The sequence below is a fragment of the Coregonus clupeaformis genome, unplaced genomic scaffold, assembly GCF_020615455.1.
Source record: "Coregonus clupeaformis isolate EN_2021a unplaced genomic scaffold, ASM2061545v1 scaf0787, whole genome shotgun sequence".
NCBI classification, from domain to species: domain Eukaryota; kingdom Metazoa; phylum Chordata; class Actinopteri; order Salmoniformes; family Salmonidae; genus Coregonus; species Coregonus clupeaformis.
Window position 1 is genome coordinate 133,671 of NW_025534242.1, and position 6,934 is coordinate 140,604.

The following is a 6,934-nucleotide window of genomic DNA, read 5'->3' on the forward strand; positions in this document are numbered from 1 at the left end:
TTAAAGCAAGAATCCTTAATTGAAACAATAACAAAGCGCCCAACCAAATCTGTTTTGGTAAAAAGCTGAGGAACGGGCTTGGAGAAATGTAACAACTCTCAAATTCATACACAGAGCTATGGATGCAAGGAATGACCATCTGTTATGATGAGTTTCTCTGGCATCAAGTAATTCAGTATGCTAGGAGATACATAAACACTTACATGGAGACTTGATGCAAAGTATTTAATATCGCGGTACCGGGTTCACATAGCAAACGGCACGTGGGTGGCCCATTTGCTATCTGAACTCCTGAACAAAGCAAATCTCTTAGCTTATATACTTGTTTGCAAGCTAATTCTATCCAACAGTTGCCGACCATTATTGAGTGTCACTCCTCACCACAATAGGATCACCCTATATGGTATTGTGTTGCAGGATATTCCATCACGTACTCCTTCTAAGATTAGCACCAGTGGCCCCCCAGCTATCTTGGCACGCATACCTTCTGGCACCCATCAGTGACAGAAATAAATACATGGAATGTGTCATCCTCCAAATCCTATGCAGCTCACAATATCAAACATTAACTAATCCTGTATAAAAGACGTAATATCAATCCCACATTTTCTTTCTTTTTCTGTTGTAAGTAAAATTCCACAGATAACATTACTTAAACCAAACAAACCAAACATACAAATGAATTACTAACCTCATGACATCATCCCAGAAAATACATTGATTCATGACAATTTCTAAATTACATCTCTAGCTGTAATCACTAATCCCATCCTGTATTTCTCTAATATTTCCCATAGCTTTAGTTAACTTCACAAAACCTTCCTATTCTGATGGCAAGTATGTACAACATGCATCTCCCCCTATAATCACATACATTCCCCCTTTATCTACTGTAATAGCATCCAATGCTATGCGATTATCAATTGCATATTGTCCAATGAGTGACATTTCAGACCCAGTTGCTTGAAAACCCAAGACTGTTAGTAGGTACCAGGTTTAGTCTGAACTCTGTTCAACACTAAATCCGTTCCCACAATATGCCTGAGGAGAGATACAAAGGATTACACTCTGGTTTCAGTCCCTGATAGATCAGTACAGCCTTGGATTAGTTAGGATTGAGGAATTCAACCCAAGGTCAGATCAGATAAAAATAGCATTAACATTCCTATGTCACACACACCAAACCCCATGATAGGAATCAATTAAGTTCTTGCCTAGCAACAGAGATATGCACCACTGTAAAAATCCACATCAATCCCCCCTCTTTGGGAATTAATAGTCCCATATCAATACCTCCAAATACTTCAAATGTATATAGTGACTAATATGTGAATACGGTAACCTAATAATCACCATGTTCATGATATCAATTATTTCACTCCATGCATCAACCGCTGTTTGAGGAGCATGCAGCCTCTCACTGTGTGACAGGTGATATTCCACCATGGGCTCTCCAATTATGTTCTTGCAGCTACCCAGTGCTTAATTTGGAAAACCAAGTGAAATCTGTTCGGGAACATCGATGTTTTCACAACTAAACATATTTCATTAAACTGTTGCGAGCCCCTCTCTCTGCCTGCTGGAGAGAGGAATGAAGGAGAGAGAGGAGATGGAAACCCAGGCTGGTGAGATAATCTGTAGCTAAAGGTAATGTGTCAGCCTTTTAATTATGAAAATATAAAAAATACCCTATTCAAAATCAAATACAAATTCACTTAGTAGGCTTAGCCGCCCTGCACAATCAATGAACCAACAGCATTGCTTAGGCATGATGAAAATGTATGTGTTGTATAGCACATTGTATTACTTATACAACTAATATAAGGACAGGACATGAGACGGGAGTATAAATTAACATGGGCATTGTTTTAATGCGTTTCACAGGAAGAACATTCCAAGCATTTCAACGTAGGTAAGCAAGGGGGGGTATACAGGTGCCCTAAAGGGACAAAACTAGAATATCAATACACAACATATTCCTCCCCCTTTACTTTTGATGACTCATAAGGAAAAAGTAAATATTCACTGTTTTGCCTATTGTTTTCTTAATGTAAAGAAATGAACTTTTCAGAATAACATTTTCTAAACTAGGGATAGAGGGTAGACTGCCTCAGTCCCCAGACTTAACCCTGGGGTGTATTCTGCCCCAATATCGGAGGTTAGTCTGAACTAAATAGTCAACCTGTCAGGGGGGTCGTCTTTCTCTTGCAGGGTAATGACGACGTACAGGTGAGTCTACAGTCACATTATCTCTGAGTCTGAGTGGTGATGGTGTATGCTCAGACTGGGGTGCAACAGTACCCTGAGTAGGCACTCTGGCTGGTTCAGGTGAGTCTGGAGCACTTTCCACATTGGTAGGTTGCTGCAGTGGATGTTCAGGTGATAGCTCGTAGTCATGGTAGGTCTCCAGTAGCTGATCTTGTTTTGTCACTTGACAGGAGTCATCTCTGAGGTTGGTTCCTGGCAACAGTTGATCCACGTGTCTCCTCCAGATGATGTTTTCCGGTGTGTGAACTGTGTAGGACACAGGCCCTGTTTGTGCAACCACTGTGGCTGGTATCCACTTTGGACCTTTGCAGTAGTTTCGAGCAAGAACTCTCTCTCCAGCTATGAAGCTTCTGTCTTTTGCTTTGCTCCGTCTCTCCACCTGTGCTCTCTGTTGCGTCTGTACAACCTGTCTCGCCTTTGGAGGTCTCAGGAGGTCGAGTCACGTGCGAAGCTGTCTTTTCATCATGGCTGACGCGGGTGCCACTTTGGTTGTAGTGTGGGGAGTGTTTCTGTAGGTTAACAGGAAGGTGTTTAGACGCCTATTGAGGGAGCCGTTCCCTTGTGATGATTTTAAAGCTTGCTTTATCGTTTGGACAAACCTTTCAGCGAGGCCGTTCATTGCAGGGTGATACGGCGCTGACTTGATGTGTTGAATTCCATTTGCTTCAATGAATGACCGGAACTCTTCAGACATCAGTTGGGGGCATTATCACTAACGAGTTGTGTTGGCAAGCCGAGGCGACTGAAAATTTACCGTAGCTATTCGATGGTTCTCTACGCTGAGGTGCTCTTCATCACTGTGACCTCAGGCCATTTGCTGTGTGCGTCAACTACGACTAAGAACATACGATCCTCCAGTGGGCCTGCATAGTCTATGTGGACCCGCTGCCAAGGCTCCTCTGGGAAGTCCCATGGGTGTAGTGGCGCTAGCTGAGGCATGTTCCTCATCTTTTGACATGCAGAACATGACTGCATCCAGACCTGGCCACCAAAAGTAGCTGCGTGCAATCTCCTTCATTCGCACCATGCCACAGTGCCCTGAATGGAGTTCTTCAAGCACCTGCCTTCTCAGTGGCAGTGGTATAATGACTCGAAAACCCCATAGCAAGCATCCAAACTGAACTGTGAGCTCGTTTCTCCTCACTAGGTAAGGTTGTAGGCTGTCCGACATCTCTCCTTCTTTTCCACGAGTGACAATGTCCACGACCTCAGACATCACTGGATCAGTGTGGGTGAACTTTTTCACTTGGACAGATGTAACTGGGGCGTTCGTCACTTCCGTGAAGTAGAAGATTTCAGCCTGGGAGTGCGACAGGTAAGGGAAGCCTTGAGAGGCCATCTGCATTGCAGTGCTGCTCAGACCTTCTGTACTTGATATCATACAGGCGAGCAGATAACAATAACGCCCATCGCTGCATGCAGCTGGCTGCAAGCGACGGAATGCCGGTGTGGGGACCAAATATGGAGGTGAGGGGTCTATGCACAGAACATTTCTTAACTCCAAACACAATGGCGAGTGCTTCACGCTCTATCTGTGCATTATTGCTCTCGGCTTTGCTTAAGGTCCGTGATGCGAAAGCAATTGGCCTTTCTTCACCTGATGGCATGATGTGTGAGACAACCGCACCAACGGCATAAGGCGATGCATCACATGCCAACTGTAATGGCAAGTTGGGGTTGAAGTGGGTTAGGACCTCTGACTGAGCTAAGGCTGTTTTCACTTTCTTGAAGGCCTCCTCACATCTGTCTGTCCACTTCCACTGTTTGGCTTTGTTCAAAAGCTCATGCAGTGGCTGTCACGATCGTCATAGGAGTGAGTAGACCAATGCGCAGCGTGTTGAACGAACATGTTTACTTTAATTAGTTAAAGCACAAAACTCAAATCAAAACAAGAAACGACTCGTGAAGTCCACGGTAACACTGACCGAACACGGAACAAGAAACCACAACACAAAGTGAAAAGCCAGACAGTTAAATATGGCTCCCAATCAGAGACAACCAGCTGACACTCGTTGCCTCTGATTGGGAGTCACTCAGGCCAACATAGATATACAAACATAGAATCACACACCCTGGCTCAACATAACCTAGTCCCCAGAGCCAGGGCGTGACAGTGGCTTTAACATGTTAGCTAGGTTTGGCACAAACTTTGCGTAGTATGTCAGTAGTCCTAAGAATGATCTCAGCTGACTCACGTTCTGTGGGGATGGAGCTTCTGCAACGGCCTTCAACTTCGATGGCGCCTTGTGGAGCCCCGAGCTGTCGATGACGTGGCCTAGGTACTCAACAAAGGGCCGGAAAAACTTGCATTTGTCCTTCCGGACCCTCAGACCGTACTCCTCCAATCTCTGTAGTGTAGCGATCAGGTTTCTCAGGTGCTCCTGCTCGTCTTTGCCGGTGATGAGTAGATCATCGAGGTAACATTGGACCCCAGTGAGCCCGCTCAGTATCTGGTCCATAGCTCTCTGAAACAAGGCCGGATCTGAGGTGATTCCAAAAGGAAGCCTCCGGTACCTGTACAGTCCTTTGTGAGTCACTATGGTTAACAGTTCTTCAAATCAAATCAAATCAAATCAAATTTTATTGGTCACATGCGCCGAATACAACAGGTGCAGACATTACAGTGAAATGCTTACTTACAGCCCTGAACCAACAGTGCATTTATTTTAAACAAAAAAGTAAGAATAAAACAACAAACAAAAAAAGTGTTGAGAAAAAAAGAGCAGAAGTAAAATAAAGTGACAGTAGGGAGGCTATATATACAGGGGGGGTACCGTTGCAGAGTCAATGTGCGGGGGGCACCGGCTAGTTGAGGTAGTTGAGGTAATATGTACATGTGGGTAGAGTTAAAGTGACTATGCATAAATACTTAACAGAGTAGCAGCAGCGTAAAAAGGATGGGGTGGGGGGGGCAGTGCAAATAGTCCGGGTAGCCATGATTAGCTGTTCAGGAGTCTTATGGCTTGGGGGTAGAAGCTGTTGAGAAGTCTTTTGGACCTAGACTTGGCACTCCGGTACCGCTTGCCGTGCGGTAGCAGAGAGAACAGTCTATGACTAGGGTGGCTGGAGTCTTTGACAATTTTGAGGGCCTTCCTCTGACACCGCCTGGTATAGAGGTCCTGGATGGCAGGAAGCTTTGTCCCAGTGATGTACTGGGCCGTACGCACTACCCTCTGTAGTGCCTTGCGGTCGGAGGCCAAGCAGTTGCCATACCAGGCGGTGATGCAACCAGTCAGGATGCTCTCGATGGTGCAGCTGTAGAATTTTTTGAGACTCTTGGTCCACATGCATCCGTAGATAGGCCTGACATACGTCTATCTTACTGAATTTTTGTCCTCCAGCTAAACCAGAAAAGAGGTCGTCAATGAGGGGTAGTGGATATTTTTCAGCATCAAGACTGGGTTAATGGTGACTTTGAAATCACCACAGAGTCTGAGTGATCCATCTTTTTTATGACTGGAACAACGGGTGTAGCCCATTCACTAACATTCACTGGATCCAATACTCCACTCTCGACTAGTCTGTTTAGCTCAATTTCAACTTTTGGTTTTATGGCGTATGGGACAGGTCTAGCTTTGAAGCATTTTGGCTTGCTGTCTGGTTTCACGGTCAGTTTAACTGTTATGTCCTTCATACTGCCAAGTTCTCCTTTGAACACATCCGCGTGTTTCCTCAATATCCCTTGTAGGTTTGTGTCCTCTTTTGCAACCATGTGAATTTCCTGCCAGTTTAGTTTGATCTTTTCCAGCCATGTGCGTCCTAGCAACGCTGGATGGTTGCCTTTCACAATGTAGAGTGGTAGCTTTACCTTCTGTTTGTTGAGCTCCACTGTAACAATCACGCTTCCTCTCACTGGAACAGTCTCACCCATGTATGTTTTCAGCGTCATCTTTGTGGGCTGTAGTGTGAGGTGATGTAGTTTCTCCTTGTATACAGCCTCAGACAGCAAAGATATGGCTGCTCCAGTGTCCACTTGCATCCCTACTGCGTTTCCATCCAGTAGCGGTGTCACCCAGTACCTATATCCATTGTCTGAAATTGACATAACATGCAAAGATTCTTCCCCTTCAGACAGGGTATCACTTTGTTCATCCTCTGTGTGCTCCATTTTATGTACTTTATTTTTGTACTTCTTGATTGTGCAGGGCGGCTAAGCCTTTGTTCAGTACTTTTGTTTGATTGTGTCTTTTTGTTTTTACATGCACGTTCGATGTGACCCTTTTTACCACAACTTCTGCAGTCTTTGCACCAACACTCCTCTGCTTGGTGACCTGGTTTCCCACAGCGATAGCATGGCTTCCCACCTCCTGCCTTGTTTTTTAACTCCATAGACACATTATGTACTTTGGTCGATGCACTTAGCTGTTGTGCGTCTTTATTTCCCATTTCTATTGACGTACTCACTTCTATTGCTCTCTGCAATGTTACGTTACTCTCAGTCAAAAGGCGTTTCTGAATTGCCTCGCTGTGCATGCCACACACTAACCTATCACGTATAGTGTCACTCATTGATCGCCCAAATTCATAGTGTTCAGATAACTGTTTCAATACAGCCACAAACTGTGAGATTGATTCCCCCTGATCTTGATTTCTCTTATGAAACCGGAATCTCTCTGCGATTATCAGTGGTTTTGGAGAATAATGTCCTTTTAAAGGTAGCCACAAT